Source organism: Oncorhynchus gorbuscha, unplaced genomic scaffold, assembly GCF_021184085.1.
Source record: "Oncorhynchus gorbuscha isolate QuinsamMale2020 ecotype Even-year unplaced genomic scaffold, OgorEven_v1.0 Un_scaffold_1825, whole genome shotgun sequence".
Taxonomy (NCBI): Eukaryota; Metazoa; Chordata; class Actinopteri; order Salmoniformes; family Salmonidae; genus Oncorhynchus; species Oncorhynchus gorbuscha.
The window spans coordinates 86,682-107,301 of NW_025746498.1; the positions used below are offsets into that span (position 1 = coordinate 86,682).

The window sequence follows — 20,620 nt, forward strand, 5'->3', positions numbered from 1 at the left end:
GAACCTGGCCACCTGGGTGAAAACCAGGAATCCTAACCGCTAGACCATATGGGAAGAAACATACTTAAAATACACATCACAGTCAAATCTTTAAATGTTGACATTATGCCTGTTTGATTTAAAAGCTACATCTTTTTTTAATACAGTATCATTCCAGAGCTTGATTTCAGTCAATTAAACAAAGTATTGAGCCAGCCAGGAGTCGAACCTAGAATCTTCTGATCCGTAGTCAGACACGTTATCCATTGCACCACTGGCCCCACGTCTAAGCTGAAGTCAGGTCACAGCTAGACAGTGTACACAGTCATAGCGTCTCTCAACAACAAGGTTCCTTTTTTTCTGTTTCAGATGCATATCTTAATTTGATCCTCCTGTTGTTGCATGAATTTTACTGCAGAGCAAGAAATGCAGCCATGAAGTGTATTCAACGTTTAAAAATAATTGTATAATTCAAATCTACATGACATGTCACATTTCATGTTGCTGAGGGAATATTGTTGTGTTGTGAGAAACTGCTGCATCTGTTGTTACACAAGTGGGTACCTAATGACAAGATATTCTTTCCCATACCGGGAGTTGAACCCGGGCCACCTGGGTGAAAACCAGGAATCCTAACCACTAGACCATATGGGAAGACACATACTTAAAATACACATCACAGACAAATCTTTAAATGTTGACATTATGCCTGTTGGATTCAAAAACTACATACTTTTTTTTCTCAGAGATGTTGGGGAATGTCCAGATGAAATCCATCTATAATAAACATGATATTGAGCCTGGAACCCTCAGACAACGTTACATTGTTTTGAAGTGAGAACAGCCAGAAGCACAGAAAGGTATACAGTATCATTTGATCCTCCTGTTGTTGCATGAATTTTACTGTTGTTGCAGAGCAAGAAATGCAGCCATGAAGTGTATTCAACGTTTAAAAAGCCTTATATAATTTGAATCTACATAACAAGTCACATTTCCTGTTGCTGAGGGAATATTGTTGTGTTGTGAGAAACTGCTGCATCTGTTGATACACAAGTGGGTACCTAACGAAAATATACTGTTTCCCATACCGGGAGTTGAACACAGTCTACCTGGGTGAAAACCAGGAATCCTAACCGCTAGACCATATGGGAAGACACATACTTAAAATACACATCACAGACAAATCTTTAAATGTTGTCATTATGCCTGTTTGATTTAAAAGCTACATCTTTTTTTAATACAGTATCATTCCCTGCTTGATTTCAGTCAATTAAACAAAGTATTGAGACAGCCAGGAGTCGAACCTAGAATATTCTGATCCGTAATCAGACACGTTATCCATTGCGCCAGTGGCACCACGTCTAAGCTGAAGTCAGGTCACAGCTAGACCAGTGTACACAGTCATAGCGTTTCTCAAGAACAAGGTTCCTTGGTTTTCTGTTTCAGATGCATATGTTAATTTGATCCTCCTGTTGTTGCATGAATTTTACTGCAGAGCAAGAAATGCAGCCATGAAGTGTATTCAACGTTTAAAAAATGTTATATAATTGAATCTACATAACATGTCACATTTCCTGTTGCTGAGTGAATATTGTTGTGTTGTGTGAAAGTACTGCATCTGTTGTTACACAAGTGCGTACCTAACGACAAGTTATTCTTTCCCATACCGGGAGTTGAACCCGGGCCACCTGGGTGAAAACCAGGAATCCTAACCGCTAGACCATATGGGAAGACACATACTTAAAATACACATCACAGACAAATCTTTAAATGTTGACATTATGCCTGTTGGATTTAAAAACCTACATCTTTTTTTCTCAGAGATGTTGGGGAATGTCCAGATGAAATCCATCTATAATGTGTTTGAAGTGAGAACAGCCAGAAGCACTGAAAGGTATACAGTATCATTCCCAGCTTGATTTCAGTCAATTAAATAAAGTATTGAGTCAGCCAGGAGTAGAACCTAGAATCTTCTGATCCCTAGTCAGACACGTTATCCATTGCACCACTGGCCCCACGTCTAAGCTTGAAGTCAGGTCACAGCTAGACCAGTGTACACAGTCATAGCGTCTGTCAACAACAAGGTTCCTTGGTTTTCTGTTTCAGATGCATATCTTAATTTGATCCTCCTGTTGTTGCATGAATTTTACTGCAGAGCAAGAAATGCAGCCATGAAGTGTATTCAACGTTTAAAAAGCCTTATATAATTTGAATCTACATAACAAGTCACATTTCCTGTTGCTGAGGGAATATTGTTGTGTTGTGAGAAACTGCTGCATCTGTTGTTACACAAGTGGGTAACATAACAAAAATATATTCTTTCCCATACCGGGAGTTGAACCCAGGCCACCTGGGTGAAAACCAGGAATCCTAACCGCTAGACCATATGGGAAGACACATACTTAAAATACACATCACAGACAAATCTTTAAATGTTGACATTATGCCTGTTGGATTCAAAAACTACATCTTTTTTCTCAGAGATGTTGGGGAATGTCCAGATGAAATCCATCTATAATGTGTTTGAAGTGAGAACAGCCAGAAGCACTGAAAGGTATACAGTATCATTCCCAGCTTGATTTCAGTCAATTAAACAAAGTATTGAGCCAGCCAGGAGTCAAACCTAGAATCTTCTGATCCGTAGTCAGACACGTTATCCATTGCGCCACTGGCCCCACGTCTAAGCTGAAGTCAGGTCACAGCTAGACCAGTGTACACAGTCATGGCGTCTGTCAACAACAAGGTTCCTTGGTTTTCTGTTTCAGATGCATATCTTAATTTGATCCTCCTGTTGTTGCATGAATTTTACTGCAGAGCAAGAAATGCAGCCATGAAGTGTATTCAACGTTTAAAAAGAATTGTATAATTTGAATCTACATAACATGTCACATTTCCTGTTGCTGAGGGAATATTTTTACAGTTGTGAGAAACTGCTGCATCTGTTGTTATACAAGTGCGTACCTAACGACAAGATATTCTTTCCCATACCGGGAGTTGAACCCAGGACACCTGGGTGAAAACCAGGAATCCTAACTGCTAGACCATATGGGAAGACACATACTTAAAATACACATCACAGACAAATCATTAAATCTTTGAAATTCAGCCATTAAGTGTATTCAACGTTTAAAAAACCTTATATAATTTGAATCTACATATCATGTCACATTTCCTGTTGCTGAGTGAATATTGTTGTGTTGTGACAAACTGCTGCATCTGTTGTTACACAAGTGGGTACCTAAAGAAAAAATATTCTTTCCCATACCGGGACTTGAACCCTGGCCACCTGGGTGAAAACCAGGAATCATAAGCGCTAGACCATATGGGCAGATACATACTTAAAATACACATCACAGACAAATCTTTAAATGTTGACATCATGCCTGTTGGTTTCAGATGCATGTCTTAATTTGATCCTCCTGTTGTTGCATGAATTTTACTGCAGAGCAAGAAATTCAGCCATTAAGTGTATTCAACGTTTAAAAAACCTTATATAATTTGAATCTACATATCATGTCACATTTCCTGTTGCTGAGTGAATATTGTTGTGTTGTGAGAAACTGCTGCATCTGTTGTTACACAAGTGGGTACCTAACGAAAATATATTCTTTCCCATACCGGGACTTGAACCCTGGCCACCTGGGTGAAAACCAGGAATCATAAGCGCTAGACCATATGGGCAGATACATACTTAAAATACACATCCCAGACAAATCTTTAAATGTTGACATCATGCCTATTGGATTTAAAAGCTACATTTTTTTTTTCTCAGAGATGTTGGGGAATGTCCACATGAAATCCGTCTAAAATGTGTTTGAAGTGAGAACAGCCAGAAGCACTGAAAGGTATACAGTATCATTCCCAGCTTGATTTCAGTCTATTAAACAAAGTATTGAGCCAGCCTGGAGTCGAAACTAGAATCTTCTGATCCCATAGTCAGAAACGTTATCCATTGCGCCACTGGCCCCACGTCTAAGCTGAAGTCAGGTCACAGCTAGACAAGTGTACACAGTCATAGCGTCTCTCAACAAGGTTATTTTTTTTTCTGTTTCAGATGCATATCTTAATTTGATCCTCCTGTTGTTGCATGAATTTTACTGCAGAGCAAGAAATGCAGCCATGAAGTGTATTCAACGTTTAAAAAGCCATGTATAATTTGAATCTATATAACAAGTCACATTTCCTGTTGCTGAGGGAATATTGTTGTGTTGTGAGAAACTGCTGCATCTGTTGTTACACAAGTACGTACCTAACGACAATATATTCTTTCCCATACCGGGAATTGAAACCTGGCCACCTGGGTGAAAACCAGGAATCCTTACCGCTAGACCATATGGGAAGAAACATACTTAAAATACACATCACAGTCAAATCTTTAAATGTTGACATTATGCCTGTTTGATTTAAAAGCTACATCTTTTTTTAATACAGTATCATTCCCTGCTTGATTTCAGTCAATTAAACAAAGTATTGAGCCAGCCAGGAGTCGAACCTAGAATCTTCTGATCCGTAGTCAGACACGTTATCCATTGCACCACTGGCCCCACGTCTTAGCTGAAGTCAGGTCACAGCTAGACAAGTGTACACAGTCATAGCGTCTCTCAACAACAAGGTTCCTTTTTTTTCTGTTTAAGATGCATATCTTAATTTGATCCTCCTGTTGTTGCATGAATTTTACTGCAGAGCAAGAAATGCAGCCATGAAGTGTATTCAACGTTTAAAAATAATTGTATAATTCAAATCTACATGACATGTCACATTTCATGTTGCTGAGGGAATATTGTTGTGTTGTGAGAAACTGCTGCATCTGTTGTTACACAAGTGGGTACCTAATGACAAGATATCCTTTCCCATACCGGGAGTTGAACCCGGGCCACCTGGGTGAAAACCAGGAATCCTAACCACTAGACCATATGGGAAGACACATACTTAAAATACACATCACAGACAAATCTTTAAATGTTGACATTATGCCTGTTGGATTCAAAAACTACATATTTTTTTCTCAGAGATGTTGGGGAATGTCCAGATGAAATCCATCTATAATGTGTTTGAAGTGAGAACAGCCAGAAGCACAGAAAGGTATACAGTATCATTTGATCCTCCTGTTGTTGCATGAATTTTACTGCAGAGCAAGAAATGCAGCCATGAAGTGTATTCAACGTTTAAAAAGCCTTATATAATTTGAATCTACATAACAAGTCACATTTCCTGTTGCTGAGGGAATATTGTTGTGTTGTGAGAAACTGCTGCATCTGTTGATACACAAGTGGGTACCTAACGAAAATATACTGTTTCCCATACCGGGAGTTGAACACAGTCTACCTGGGTGAAAACCAGGAATCCTAACCGCTAGATCATATGGGAAGACACATACTTAAAATACACATCACAGACAAATCTTTAAATGTTGTCATTATGCCTGTTTGATTTAAAAGCTACATCTTTTTTTAATACAGTATCATTCCCTGCTTGATTTCAGTCAATTAAACAAAGTATTGAGACAGCCAGGAGTCGAACCTAGAATATTCTGATCCGTAATCAGACACGTTATCCATTGCGCCAGTGGCACCACGTCTAAGCTGAAGTCAGGTCACAGCTAGACCAGTGTACACAGTCATAGCGTTTCTCAAGAACAAGGTTCCTTGGTTTTCTGTTTCAGATGCATATGTTAATTTGATCCTCCTGTTGTTGCATGAATTTTACTGCAGAGCAAGAAATGCAGCCATGAAGTGTATTCAACGTTTAAAAAATGTTATATAATATGAATTTACATAACATGTCACATTTCCTGTTGCTGAGTGAATATTGTTGTGTTGTGTGAAAGTACTGCATCTATTGTTACACAAGTGCGTACCTAATTACAAGTTATTCTTTCCCATACCGGGAGTTGAACCCGGGCCACCTGGGTGAAAACCAGGAATCCTAACCGCTAGACCATATGGGAAGACACATACTTAAAATACACATCACAGACAAATCTTTAAATGTTGACATCATGCCTGTTGGATTTAAAAGCTACATCTTTTTTTCTCAGAGATGTTGGGGAATGTCCAGATGAAATCCGTGTAAAATGTGTTTGAAGTGAGAACAGCCAGAAGCACTGAAAATACAGTATCATTCACAGCTTGATTTCAGTCAATTAAACAAAATATTGAGCAAGCCAGGAGTCGAACCTAGAATCTTCTGATCTGTAGTCAGACACGTTATCCATTGTGCAACTGGCCCCACTTCTAAAATGAAGTCAGGTCACATCTAGACCAGTGTACACAGTCATAGCGTCTGTCAACAAAAAGGTTCCTTGGTTTTCTGTTTCAGATGCATATCTTAATTTGATCCTCCTGTTGTTGCATGAATTTTACTGCAGAACAAGAAATGCAGCCATGAAGTGTATTCATCGTTTAAAAAGCCTTGTATAATTGGAATCTACATGACATGTCACATTTCCTGTTGCTGAGGGAATATTGTTGTGTTGTGAGAAACTGCTGCATCTGTTGATACACAAGTGGGTACCTAACGAAAATATACTGTTTCCCATACCGGGAGTTGAACACAGTCTACCTGGGTGAAAACCAGGAATCCTAACCGCTAGACCATATGGGAAGACACATACTTAAAATACACATCACAGACAAATCTTTAAATGTTGTCATTATGCCTGTTTGATTTAAAAGCTACATCTTTTTTTAATACAGTATCATTCCCTGCTTGATTTCAGTCAATTAAACAAAGTATTGAGACAGCCAGGAGTCGAACCTAGAATATTCTGATCCGTAATCAGACACGTTATCCATTGCGCCAGTGGCACCACGACTAAGCTGAAGTCAGGTCACAGCTAGACCAGTGTACACAGTCATAGCGTTTCTCAAGAACAAGGTTCCTTGGTTTTCTGTTTCAGATGCATATGTTAATTTGATCCTCCTGTTGTTGCATGAATTTTACTGCAGAGCAAGAAATGCAGCCATGAAGTGTATTCAACGTTTAAAAAATGTTATATAATATGAATTTACATAACATGTCACATTTCCTGTTGCTGAGTGAATATTGTTGTGTTGTGTGAAAGTACTGCATCTATTGTTACACAAGTGCGTACCTAATTACAAGTTATTCTTTCCCATACCGGGAGTTGAACCCGGGCCACCTGGGTGAAAACCAGGAATCCTAACCGCTAGACCATATGGGAAGACACATACTTAAAATACACATCACAGACAAATCTTTAAATGTTGACATCATGCCTGTTTGATTTAAAAGCTACATCTTTTTTTCTCAGAGATGTTGGGGAATGTCCAGATGAAATCCGTGTAAAATGTGTTTGAAGTGAGAACAGCCAGAAGCACTGAAAATACAGTATCATTCACAGCTTGATTTCAGTCAATTAAACAAAATATTGAGCAAGCCAGGAGTCGAACCTAGAATCTTCTGATCTGTAGTCAGACACGTTATCCATTGTGCAACTGGCCCCACTTCTAAAATGAAGTCAGGTCACATCTAGACCAGTGTACACAGTCATAGCGTCTGTCAACAAAAAGGTTCCTTGGTTTTCTGTTTCAGATGCATATCTTAATTTGATCCTCCTGTTGTTGCATGAATTTTACTGCAGAGCAAGAAATGCAGCCATGAAGTGTATTCAACGTTTAAAAAGCCTTGTACAATTGGAATCTACATGACATGTCACATTTGCTGTTGCTGAGGGAATATGGTTTAGTTGTGTGAAAATGCTGCATCTGTTGGTACACAAGTGCGTACCAAACGAAAAGATATCCTTTCCCATACCGGGAGTTGAACCCGGGCCACCTGGGTGAAAACCAGGGATCCTAACCGCTAGACCATATGGGAAGACACATACTTAAAATACACATCACAGACAAATCTTTAAACGTTGACATTATGCCTGTTGAATTTAAAAGCTACATCTTTTTTTCTCAGAGAGGTTGGGGAATGTCCAGATGAAATCCATCTAAAATGTGTTTAAAGTGAGAACAGCCAGAAGCACTGAAATATATACAGTATCATTCCGAGCTTGATTTCAGTCAATTAAATAAAGTATTGAGCCATCCAGGAGTCGAACCTAGAATCTTCTGATCCGTAGTCAGACACGTTATCCATTGCGCCACTGGCCCCACGCCTAAAATGAAGTCAGGTCACAGCTAGACCAGTGTACACAGTCATAGCGTCTCTCAACAACAAGGTTCCTTGGGTTTCTGTTTCAGATGCATATCTTAATTTGATCCTCCTGTTGTTGCATGAATTTTACTGCAGAGCAAGAAATGCAGCCATGAAGTTTATTCAACGTTTAAAAAGCTTTGTATAATTTGAATATACATAACATGTCACATTTCCTGTTGCTGAGGGAATATTGTTGTGTTGTGTGAAACTGCTGCATCTGTTGTTACACAAGTGCGTACCTAATGACAAGTTATTCTTTCCCATACCAGGAGTTGAACCCGCGCCACCTGGGTGAAAACCAGGAATCCTAACCGCTAGACCATATGGGAAGACACTTAAAATACACATCACAGACAAATCTTTAAATGTTGACATCATGCCTGTTGGATTTAAAAGCGACATCTTTTTTCCTCAGAGATGTTGGGGAATGTCCAGATGAAATCCGTCTAAAATGTGTTTGAAGTGAGAACAGCCAAAAGCACTGAAAGGTATACAGTATCATTCCCAGCTTGATTTCAGTCAATTAAATAAAGTATTGAGCCAGCCAGGAGTTGAACCTAGAATCTTCTGATCCGTAGTCAGACACATTATCCATTGCACCACTGGCACCACGTCTAAGCTGAAGTCAGGTCACAGCTAGACCAGTGTACACAGTCATGGCGTCTGTCAACAACAAGGTTCCTTGGTTTTCTGTTTCAGATGCATATCTTAATTTGATCCTCCTGTTGTTGCATGAATTTTACTGCAGAACAAGAAATGCAGCCATGAAGTGTATTCATCGTTTAAAAAGCCTTGTATAATTGGAATCTACATGACATGTCACATTTGCTGTTGCTGAGGGAATATGGTTTAGTTGTGTGAAAATGCTGCATCTGTTGTTACACAAGTGCGTACCTAATGACAAGATATCCTTTCCCATACCGGGAGTTGAACCCGGGCCACCTGGGTGAAAACCAGGAATCCTAACCGCTAGACCATATGGGAAGACACATATGTATAATACACATCACAGACAAATCTTTAAATGTTGACATTATGCCTGTTTGATTTACAAGCTACATCTTTTTTCATACAGTATCATTCCCAGCTTGATTTCATTCAATTAAATCAAGTATTGAGCCAGTCAGGAGTTGAACTTAGAATCTTCTGATCCGTAGTCAGACACGTTATCCATTGCACCACTGGCCCCACGTCTAAGCTGAAGTCAGGTCACAGCTAGACCAGTGTACACAGTCATAGCGTCTCTAAACAACAAGGTTCCTTGGTTTTCTGTTTCAGATGCATATCTTAATTTGATCCTCCTGTTGTTGCATGAATTTTACTGCAGAGCAAGAAATGCAGCCATGAAGTGTATTCATCGTTTAAAAAGCCTTGTATAATTTGAATCTACATGACATGTCACATTTGCTGTTGCTGAGGGAATACTGTTTTTGTGAAACTGCTGAATCTGTTGTTACACAAGTGCGTACCTAACGATGAGTTATTCTTTCCCATACCGGGAGTTGAACCCGGGCCACCTGGGTGAAAACCAGGAATCCTAACCGCTAGACCATATGGGAAGACACATACTTAAAATACACATCACAGACAAATCTTTAAATGTTGACATCATGCCTGTTGGATTTAAAAGCTACATCTTTTTTTAATACAGTATCATTCCCTGCTTGATTTCAGTCAATTAAACAAAGTATTGAGCCAGCCAGGAGTCGAACCTAGAATCTTCTGATCCGTAGTCAGACACGTTATCCATTCAAATCAAATCAAATCAAATTTTATTTGTCACATACACATGGTTAGCAGATGTTAATGCGAGTGTAGCGAAATGCTTGTGCTTCTAGTTCCGACAATGCAGTGATAACCAACAAGTAATCTAACTAACAATTCCAAAACTACTGTCTTATACACAGTGTAAGGGGATAAGGAACATGTACATAAGGATATATGAATGAGTGATGGTACAGAGCAGCATACAGTAGATGGTATCGAGTACAGTATATACATATGAGATGAGTGTGTAGACAAAGTAAACAAAGTGGCATAGTTAAAGTGGCTAGTGATACATGTGTTACATAAGGATGCAGTCGATGATGTAGAGTACAGTATATACATATGCATATGAGATGAATAATGTAGGGTAAGTAACATTATATAAGGTAGCATTGTTTAAAGTGGCTAGTGATATATTTACATCATTTCCCATCAATTCCCATTATTAAAATGGCTGGAGTTGGGTCAGCGTCAATGACAGTGTGTTGGCAGCAGCCACTCAATGTTAGTGGTGGCTGTTTAACAGTCTGATGGCCTTGAGATAGAAGCTGTTTTTCAGTCTCTCGGTCCCAGCTTTGATGCACCTGTACTGACCTCGCCTTCTGGATGATAGCGGGGTGAACAGGCAGTGGTTGGGTGGTTGATGTCCTTGATGATCTTTATGGCCTTCCTGTAACAACGGGTGGTGTAGGTGTCCTGGAGGGCAGGTAGTTTGCCCCCGGTGATGCGTTGTGCAGTCCTCACTACCCTCTGGAGAGCCTTACGGTTGAGGGCGGAGAAGTTGCCGTACCAGGCGGTGATACAGCCCGCCAGGATGCTCTCGATTGTGCATCTGTAGAAGTTTGTGAGTGCTTTTGGTGACAAGCCGAATTTCTTCAGCCTCCTGAGGTTGAATAGGCGCTGCTGCGCCTTCTTCACGACGCTGTCAGTGTGAGTGGACCAATTCAGTTTGTCTGTGATGTGTATGCCGAGGAACTTAAAACTAGCTACCCTCTCCAGTACTGTTCCATCGATGTGGATAGGGGGGTGTTCCCTCTGCTGTTTCCTGAAGTCCACAATCATCTCCTTAGTTTTGTTGACGTTGAGTGTGAGGTTATTTTCCTGACACCACACTCCGAGGGCCCTCACCTCCTCCCTGTAGGCCGTCTCGTCGTTGTTGGTAATCAAGCCTACCACTGTTGTGTCGTCCGCAAACTTGATGATTGAGTTGGAGGCGTGCGTGGCCACGCAGTCGTGGGTGAACAGGGAGTACAGGAGAGGGCTCAGAACGCACCCTTGTGGGGCCCCCGTGTTTAGGATCAGCGGGGAGGAGATGTTGTTGCCTACCCTCACTGGCACCACGTCTAAGCTGAAGTCAGGTCACAGCTAGACAAATGTACACAGTCAAAAGCGTCTGTCAACAACAAGGTTCCTTGGTTTTCTGTTTCAGATGCATATCTTAATTTGATCCTCCTGTTGTTGCATGAATTTTACTGCAGAGCAAGAAATGCAGCCATGAAGTGTATTCAACGTTTAAAAAGCTTTGTATAATTTGAATCTACAGGAGTCAAACCTTGAATCTTCTGATCCGTAGTCAGACACGTTATCCATTGCGCCACTGGCCCCACATCTAAGCTGAAGTCAGGTCACAGCTAGACCAGTGTACACAGTCTGTCGACAACAAGGTTCCTTGGTTTTCTGTTTCAGATGCATATCTTAATTTGATCCTCCTGTTGTTGCATGAATTTTACTGCAGAGCAAGAAATGCACGCTACGTACGCTACGTACGCTACGGTCACAAGACGCAGGCCTCCTAATTGTCCCTAGAATTTCTAAGCAAACAGCTGGAGGCAGGGCTTTCTCCTATAGAGCTCCATTTTTATGGAACGGTCTGCCTACCCATGTCAGAGACGCAAACTCGGTCTCAACCTTTAAGTCTTTACTGAAGACTCATCTTCAGTGGGTCATATGATTGAGTGTAGTCTGGCCCAGGAGTGGGAAGGTGAACGGAAAGGCTCTGGGAGCAACGAGTCGCCCTTGCTGTCTCTGCCTCAAAACGGTTCCCCTTTTTCCACTGGGATTCTCTGCCTCTAACCCTGTTACTGGGGCTGAGTCACTGGCTTGCTGGGGCTCTCTCGTGCCGTCCCTGGGGGGATCGTCACCTGGGTGGGTTGATTCACTGTTGTGGTCGGCCTGTCTGGGTTCCCCCCCCCCCTTGGGTTGTACCGTGTCGGAGATCTTTGTGGGCTATACAAGGCCTTGTCTCAGGATGGTAAGTTGGTGGTTGAAGATTTCCCTCTAGTGGTGTGGGGCTGTGCTTTGGCAAAGTGGGTGGGGTTATATCCTTCCTGTTTGGCCCTGTCCGGGGTGTCCTCGGATGGGGCCACAGTGTCTCCTGACCCCTCCTGTCTCAGCCTCCAGTATTTATGCTGCAGTAGTTTATGTGTCGGGGGGCTAGGGTCAGTTTGTTTATCTGGAGTACTTCTCCTGTCCTATTCGGTGTCCTGTGTAAATCTAAGTGTGCGTTCTCTAATTCTCTCCTTCTCTCTTTCTTTTCTCTCTCGGAGGACCTGAGCCCTAGAACCATGCCCCAGGACTACCTGACATGATGACTCCTTGCTGTCCCCAGTCCACCTGGCCATGCTGCTGCTCCAGTTTCAACTGGCCTGGGCCCTAGACCATGTCCCAGACTACCTGACATGAGGACTCCTTGCTGTCCCCAGTCCACCTGGCCATGCTCCTGCTCCAGTTTCAACTGTTCTGCCTTACTATTATTCAACCATGCTGGTCATTTATGAACATTTGAACATCTTGGCCACGTTCTGTTATAATCTCCACCTGGCACAGCCAGAAGAGGACTGGCCACCCCACATATGCTCTCTCTAATTCTCTCTTTCTTTCTCTCTCTCGGAGGACCTGAGCCCTAGGACCGTGCCCCAGGACTACCTGACATGATGGCTCCTTGCTGTCCCCAGTCCATCTGACTGTGCTGCTGCTCCAGTTTCAACTGTTCTGCCTTATTATTATTTGACCATGCTGGTCATTTATGAACATTTGAACATCTTGGTCATGTTCTGTTATAATCTCTACCCGGCACAGCCAGAAGAGGACTGGCCCCCCCACATAGCCCGGTTCCTCTCTAGGTTTCTTCCTAGGTTTTGGCCTTTCTAGGGAGTTTTTCCTAGCCACCGTGCTTTTACACCTGCATTGTTTGCTGTTTGGGGTTTTAGGCTGGGTTTCTGTACAGCACTTTGAGATATCAGCTGATGTATGAAGGGCTATATAAATAAATTTGATTTGATTTGATTTGATGAAGTGTCAACAACAAGGTTCCTTGGTTTTCTGTTTCAGATGCGTTTTGATCCTCCTGTTGTTGCATGAAAGACAAGAAATGCAGCCATATATAATTTGAATCTACATAACAAGTCACATTTCCTGTTGCTGAGGGAATATTGTTGTGTTTTGAGAAACTGCTGCATCTGTTGTTACACAAGTGGGTAACATAACAAAAATATATTCTTTCCCATACCGGGAGTTGAACCCGGGCCACCTGGGTGAAAACCAGGAATCCTAACCGCTAGACCATATGGGAAGACACATACTTAAAATACACATCACAGACAAATCTTTAAATGTTGACATTATGCCTGTTGGATTCAAAAACTACATCTTTTTTCTCAGAGATGTTGGGGAATGTCCAGATGAAATCCATCTAAAATGTGTTTGAAGTGAGAACAGCCAGAAGCACTGAAAGGTATACAGTATCATTCCCAGCTTGATTTCAGTCAATTAAATAAAGTATTGAGCCAGCCAGGAGTCAAACCTAGAATCTTCTGATCCGTAGTCAGACACGTTATCCATTGCACCACTGGCCCCACGTCTAAGCTGAAGTCAGGTCACAGCTAGAACAGTGTACACAGTCATGGCGTCTGTCAACAAAAAGGTTCCTTGGTTTTCTGTTTCAGATGCATATCTTAATTTGATCCTCCTGTTGTTGCATGAATTTTACTGCAGAGCAAGAAATGCAGCCATGAAGTGTATTCAACGTTTAAAAAGCTTTGTATAATTTGAATCTACATAACAAGTCACATTTCCTGTTGCTGAGGGAATATTGTTGTGTTGTGAGAAACTGCTGCATCTGTTGTTACACAAGTGGGTACCTAACGAAAATATATTCTTTCCCATACCGGGAGTTGAACCCGGGCCACCTGGGTGAAAACCAGGAATCCTAACCGCTAGACCATATGGGAAAACACATACTTAAAATACACATCACAGACAAATCTTTAAATGTTGACATCATGCCTGTTGGATTTAAAAGCCACATCTTTTTTTTCTCAGAGATGTTGGGGAATGTCCAGATGAAATCCATCTAAAGTGTGTTTGAAGTGAGAACAGCCAGAAGCACTGAAAGGTATACAGTATCATTCCCAGCTTGATTTCAGTCAATTAAATAAAGTATTGAGCCAGCCAGGAGTCGAACCTAGAATCTTCTGATCCGTAGTCAGACACGTTATCCATTGCACCACTGGCCCCACGTCTAAGCTGAAGTAAGGTCACAGCTAGACCAGTGTAGACAGTCATAGCGTCTGTCAACAACAAGGTTCCTTGGTTTTCTGTTTCAGATGCATATCTTAATTTGATCCTCCTGTTGTTGCATGAATTTTACTGCAGAGCAAGAAATGCAGCCATGAAGTGTATTCAACGTTTAAAAAGCTTTGTATATACATAATAATATATGCCATTTAGCAGAGTCACATTGTCCTGTTGCTGAGGGAATATTGTTGTGTTGTGTGAAACTGCTGCATCTGTTATTACACAAGTGGGTACCTAACGATAAGATGATCTTTACCATACTGGGAGTTGAACCCAGGCCACCTGTGTGAAAACCTGGAATCCTAACCGCTAGACCATATGGGAAGACACATACTTAAAAATTCACATCACAGACAAATCTTTAAATGTTGACATTATGCCTGTTGGATTTAAAAGCTACATATTTTTTTCTCAGAGATGTTGGGGAATGTCCAGATGAAATCCGTCTAAAATGTGTTTGAAGTGAGAACAGCCAGAAGCACTGAAAGGTATACAGTATCATTCCCAGCTTGATTTCAGTCAATTAAATAAAGTATTGAGCCAGCCAGGAGTCGAACCTAGAATCTTCTGATCTGTAGTCAGACACGTTATCCATTTCGCCACTGGCACCACGTCTAAGCTGAAGTCAGGTCATAGCTAGACCAGTGTACACAGTCATGGCGTCTGTCAACAACAAGGTTCCTTGGTTTTCTGTTTCAGATGCATATCTTAATTTGATCCTCCTGTTGTTGCATGAATTTTACTGCAGAGCAAGAAATGCAGCCATGAAGTGTATTCAACGTTTAAAAAGCCTTATATAATTTGAATCTACATAACAAGTCACATTTCCTGTTGCTGAGGGAATATTGTTGTGTTGTGTGAAACTGCTGCATCTGTTGTTACACAAATGAGTACCTAACGATAAGATGATCTTTCCCATACCGGGAGTTGAACCCGGGCCACCTGGGTGAAAACCAGGAATCCTAACCGCTAGACCATATGGGAAGACACTTAAAATACACATCACAGACAAATCTTTAAATGTTGACATCATGCCTGTTGGATTTAAAAGCTAAATCTTTTTTTCTCAGAGATGTCGGGGAATGTCCAGATGAAATCCGTCTAAAATGTGTTTGAAGTGAGAACAGCCAGAAGCACTGAAAGGTTTACAGTATCATTCCCAGCTTGATTTCAGTCAATTAAATAAAGTAATGAGCCAGCCAGGAGTCTAAACTAGAATCTTCTGATCCGTAGTCAGACACGTTATCCATTGCACCACTGGCACCACGTCTAAGCTGAAGTCAGGTCACAGCTAGACCAGTGTACACAGTCATGGCGTCTGTCAACAACAAGGTTCCTTGGTTTTCTGTTTCAGATGCATATCTTAATTTGATCCTCCTGTTGTTGCATGAATTTTACTGCAGAGCAAGAAATGCAGCCATGAAGTGTATTCATCGTTTAAAAAGCCTTGTATAATTGGAATCTACATGACATGTCACATTTGCTGTTGCTGAGGGAATACTGTTTTGTGAAACTGCTGAATCTGTTGTTACACAAGTGGGTACCCTAACGACAAGATATTCTTTCCCATACCGGGAGTTGAACCCGGGCCACCTGGGTGAAAACCAGGAATCCTAACTGCTAGACCATATGGGAAGACACATACTTAAAATACACATCACAGACAAATCTTTAAATGTTGACATTATGCCTGTTTGATTTAAAAGCTACATCTTTTTTAATACAGTATCATTCCCTGCTTGATTTCAGTCACTTAAACAAAGTATTGAGCCAGCCAGGAGTCGAACCTAGAATCTTCTGATCCGTAGTCAGACACGTTATCCATTCAAATCAAATCAAATCAAATTTTATTTGTCACATACACATGGTTAGCAGATGTTAATGCGAGTGTAGCGAAATGCTTGTGCTTCTAGTTCCGACAATGCAGTGATAACCAACAAGTAATCTAACTAACAATTCCAAAACTACTGTCTTATACACAGTGTAAGGGGATAAGGAACATGTACATAAGGATATATGAATGAGTGATGGTACAGAGCAGCATACAGTAGATGGTATCGAGTACAGTATATACATATGAGATGAGTGTGTAGACAAAGTAACAAAGTGGCATAGTTAAAGTGGCTAGTGATACATGTGTTACATAAGGATGCAGTCGATGATGTAGAGTACAGTATATACATATGCATATGAGATGAATAATGTAGGGTAAGTAACATTATATAAGGTAGCATTGTTTAAAGTGGCTAGTGATATATTTACATCATTTCCCATCAATTCCCATTATTAAAATGGCTGGAGTTGGGTCAGTGTCAATGACAGTGTGTTGGCAGCAGCCACTCAATGTTAGTGGTGGCTGTTTAACAGTCTGATGGCCTTGAGATAGAAGCTGTTTTTCAGTCTCTCGGTCCCAGCTTTGATGCACCTGTACTGACCTCGCTTTCTGGATGATAGCGGGGTGAACAGGCAGTGGTTCGGGGTGGTTGATGTCCTTGATGATCTTTATGGCCTTCCTGTAACAACGGGTGGTGTAGGTGTCCTGGAGGGCAGGTAGTTTGCCCCGGTGAAGTTGTGCAGTCCTCACTACCCTCTGGAGAGCCTTACGGTTGAGGGCGGAGCAGTTGCCGTACCAGGCGGTGATACAGCCCGCCAGGATGCTCTCGATTGTGCATCTGTAGACGTTTGTGAGTGCTTTTGGTGACAAAATTTCTTCAGCCTCCTGAGGTTGAATAGGCGCTACTGCGCCTTCTTCACGACGCTGTCAGTGTGAGTGGACCAATTCAGTTTGTCTGTGATGTGTATGCCGAGGAACTTAAAACTAGCTACCCTCTCCACTACTGTTCCATCGATGTGGATAGGGGGGTGTTCCCTCTGCTGTTTCCTGAAGTCCACAATCATCTCCTTAGTTTTGTTGACGTTGAGTGTGAGGTTATTTTCCTGACACCACACTCCGAGGGCCCTCACCTCCTCCCTGTAGGCCGTCTCATCGTTGTTGGTAATCAAGCCTACCACTGTTGTGTCGTCCGCAAACTTGATGATTGAGTTGAGGCGTGCGTGGCCACGCAGTCGTGGGTGAACAGGGAGTACAGGAGAGGGCTCAGAACGCACCCTTGTGGGGCCCCGTGTTGAGGATCAGCGGGGAGGAGATGTTGTTGCCTACCCTCACTGGCACCACGTCTAAGCTGAAGTCAGGTCACAGCTAGACAAATGTACACAGTCATAGCGTCTGTCAACAACAAGGTTCCTTGGTTTTCTGTTTCAGATGCATATCTTAATTTGATCCTCCTGTTGTTGCATGAATTTTACTGCAGAGCAAGAAATGCAACCATGAAGTGTATTTAACGTTTAAAAAGCCTTGTATAATTTGAATCTACATAACATGTCACATTTCCTGAGCGAATATTGTTGTGTTGTGAGAAAATGCTGCTACACAAGTGCGTACCTAACGACAAGATATTCTTTCCCATACCGGAGTTTAACCCGGGCCACCTGGGTGAAACCAGGAATCCTAACCGCTAGACCATATGGGAAGACACATACTTAAAATACACATCACAGACAAATCTTTAAATGTTGACATCATGCCTGTTGGATTTAAAAGCTACATCTTTTTTCTCAGAGATGTTGGGGAATGTCCAGATGAAATCCGTCTAAAATGTGTTTGAAGTGAGAACAGCCAGAAGCACTGAAAGGTATACAGTATCATTCCCAGCTTGATTTCAGTAAATTAAACAAAGTATTGAGCCAGCCAGGAGTCAAACCTAGAATCTTCTGATCCGTAGTCAGACACGTTATCCATTGCGCCACTGGCCCCACGTCTAAGCTGAAGTCAGGTCACAGCTAGACCAGTGTACACAGTCATAGCGTTTTCTCAACAACAAGGTTCCTTGGTTTTCTGTTTCAGATGCATATGTTAATTTGATCCTCCTGTTGTTGCATGAATTTTACTGCAGAGCAAGAAATGCAGCCATGAAGTGTATTCAACGTTTAAAAACGTTATATAATATGAATCTACATGACATGTCACATTTCCTGTTGCTGAGTGAATATTGTTGTGTTGTGTGAAAGTACTGCATCTGTTGTTACACAAGTGCGTACCTAATGACAAGTTATTCTTTCCCATACCGGCAGTTGAACCCCGGCCACCTGGGTGAAAACCAGGAATCCTAACCGCTAGACCATATGGGAAGAGACATACTTAAAATACACATCACAGACAAATCTTTAAATGTTGACATTATGCCTGTTGGATTAAAAACTACATCTTTTTCTCAGAGATGTCCAGATGAAACTGCCTAAAATGGGTTTGAAGTGACAACAGCCAAAAGCACTGAAAAGCATACAGTATCATTCCCAGCTTGATTTCAGTCAATTAAATAAAGTACTGAGCCAGCCAGAGTCAAACCTAGAATCTTCTTATCCATAGTCAGACACGTTATCCAATGCGCCACTGGCCCCACATCTAAACTGAAGTCAGGTCACAGCTAGACCAGTGTACACAGTCATAGCGTCTGTCAACAAAAAGGTTCCTTGGTTTTCTGTTTCAGATGCATATCTTAATTTGATCCTCCTGTTGTTGCATGAATTTTATTGCAGAGCAAGAAATGCAGCCATGAAGTGTATTCAACGTTTAAAAAAACTTACATAATTTGAATCTACATAACATGTCACATTTCCTGTTGATGAGGGAATATTGTTGTGATGTGTGAAAGTACTGCATCTGTTGTTACACAAGTGCGTACCTAATGACAAGTTATTCTTTCCCATACCGGGAGTTGAACCCAGGCCACCTGGGTGAAAACCAGGAATCCTAACCGCTAGACCATATGGGAAGCCACATACTTAAAATACACATCACAGACAAATCTTTAAATGTTGACATTATGCCTGTTGGATTTAAAAGCTACATCTTTTTTTCTCAGAGATGTTGGGGAATGTCCAGATGAAATCTGTCTAAAATGTGTTTGAAGTGAGAACAGCCAGAAGCACTGAAAGGTATACAGTATCATTCCCAGCTTGATTTCAGTAAATTAAACAAAGTATTGAGCCAGCCAGGAGTCGAACCTAGAATCTTCTGATCCGTAGTCAGACACATTATCCATTGCGCCACTGGCCCCACGTCTAAGCTGAAGTCAGGTCACAGCTAGGCCAGTGTACACAGTCATGGCGTCTGTCAACAACAAGGTTCCTTGGTTTTCTGTTTCAGATGCATGTCTTAATTTGATCCTCCTGTTGTTGCATGAATTTTACTGCAGAGTAAGAAATTCAGCCATTAAGTGTATTCAACGTTTAAAAAACCTTATATAATTTGAATCTACATAACATGTCACATTTCCTGTTGCTGAGGGAATATTGTTGTGTTGTGAGAAACTGCTGCATCTGTTGTTACACAAGTGGGTACCTAATGAAAATATATTCTTTCCCATACCGGAGTTGAACCCTGGCCACCTGGGTGAAAACCAGGAATCCTAACCGCTAGACCATATGGGAAGACACATACTTAAAATACACATCACAGACAAATCTTTAAATGTTGACATTATGCCTGTTGGATTTAAAAGCTACATTTTTTTTCTCAGAGATGTTGGGGAATGTCCAGATGAAATCCGTCTAAAATGTGTTTGAAGTGAGAACAGCCAGAAGCACTGAAAGGTATACAGTATCATTCCCAGCTTGATTTCAGTCAATTAAACAAAGTATTGAGCCAGCCAGGAGTCGAACCTAGAATCTTCTGATCCATAGTCAGAAACGTTATCCATTGCGCCACTGGCCCCAAGTCTAAGCTGAAGTCAGGTCACAGCTAGACAAGTGTACACAGTCATAGCGTCTCTCAACAACAAGGTTCCTTTTTTTCTGTTTCAGATGCATATCTTAATTTGATCCTCCTGTTGTTGCATGAATTTTACTGCAGAGCAAGAAATGCAGCCATGAAGTGTATTCAACGTTTAAAAATAATTGTATAATTCAAATCTACATGACATGTCACATTTCATGTTGCTGAGGGAATATTGTTGTGTTGTGAGAAACTGCTGCATCTGTTGTTACACAAATGGGTACCTAATGACAAGATATCCTTTCCCATACCGGGAGTTGAACCCAGGCCACCTGGGTGAAAAGAAGGAATCCTAAC

At 41.4% G+C, this 20,620-nt stretch overlaps 11 non-coding genes across 11 annotated transcripts; all 11 read right to left on the reverse strand.

Annotated features, from left to right (window-relative positions):
- Positions 1-561: 561 nt before the first annotated feature.
- Positions 562-633, reverse strand: trnae-uuc. Its single transcript has one exon. It is a non-coding gene; the product is annotated as a tRNA-Glu (tRNA).
- Positions 634-1,637: 1,004 nt separating this feature from the next.
- trnae-uuc lies at positions 1,638-1,709 on the reverse strand. The gene has a single exon. It is a non-coding gene; the product is annotated as a tRNA-Glu (tRNA).
- Positions 1,710-4,826: 3,117 nt separating this feature from the next.
- On the reverse strand, positions 4,827-4,898 carry trnae-uuc. The gene has a single exon. It is a non-coding gene; the product is annotated as a tRNA-Glu (tRNA).
- Positions 4,899-5,854: 956 nt separating this feature from the next.
- trnae-uuc lies at positions 5,855-5,926 on the reverse strand. Its single transcript has one exon. It is a non-coding gene; the product is annotated as a tRNA-Glu (tRNA).
- Positions 5,927-7,090: 1,164 nt separating this feature from the next.
- On the reverse strand, positions 7,091-7,162 carry trnae-uuc. Its single transcript has one exon. It is a non-coding gene; the product is annotated as a tRNA-Glu (tRNA).
- A 1,898-nt stretch (positions 7,163-9,060) lies between these two features.
- On the reverse strand, positions 9,061-9,132 carry trnae-uuc. Its single transcript has one exon. It is a non-coding gene; the product is annotated as a tRNA-Glu (tRNA).
- Positions 9,133-9,635: 503 nt separating this feature from the next.
- On the reverse strand, positions 9,636-9,707 carry trnae-uuc. The gene has a single exon. It is a non-coding gene; the product is annotated as a tRNA-Glu (tRNA).
- Positions 9,708-13,414: 3,707 nt separating this feature from the next.
- Positions 13,415-13,486, reverse strand: trnae-uuc. The gene has a single exon. It is a non-coding gene; the product is annotated as a tRNA-Glu (tRNA).
- Positions 13,487-14,072: 586 nt separating this feature from the next.
- trnae-uuc lies at positions 14,073-14,144 on the reverse strand. Its single transcript has one exon. It is a non-coding gene; the product is annotated as a tRNA-Glu (tRNA).
- A 1,258-nt stretch (positions 14,145-15,402) lies between these two features.
- On the reverse strand, positions 15,403-15,474 carry trnae-uuc. The gene has a single exon. It is a non-coding gene; the product is annotated as a tRNA-Glu (tRNA).
- A 4,716-nt stretch (positions 15,475-20,190) lies between these two features.
- Positions 20,191-20,263, reverse strand: trnah-aug. The gene has a single exon. It is a non-coding gene; the product is annotated as a tRNA-His (tRNA).
- Positions 20,264-20,620: the final 357 nt, after the last annotated feature.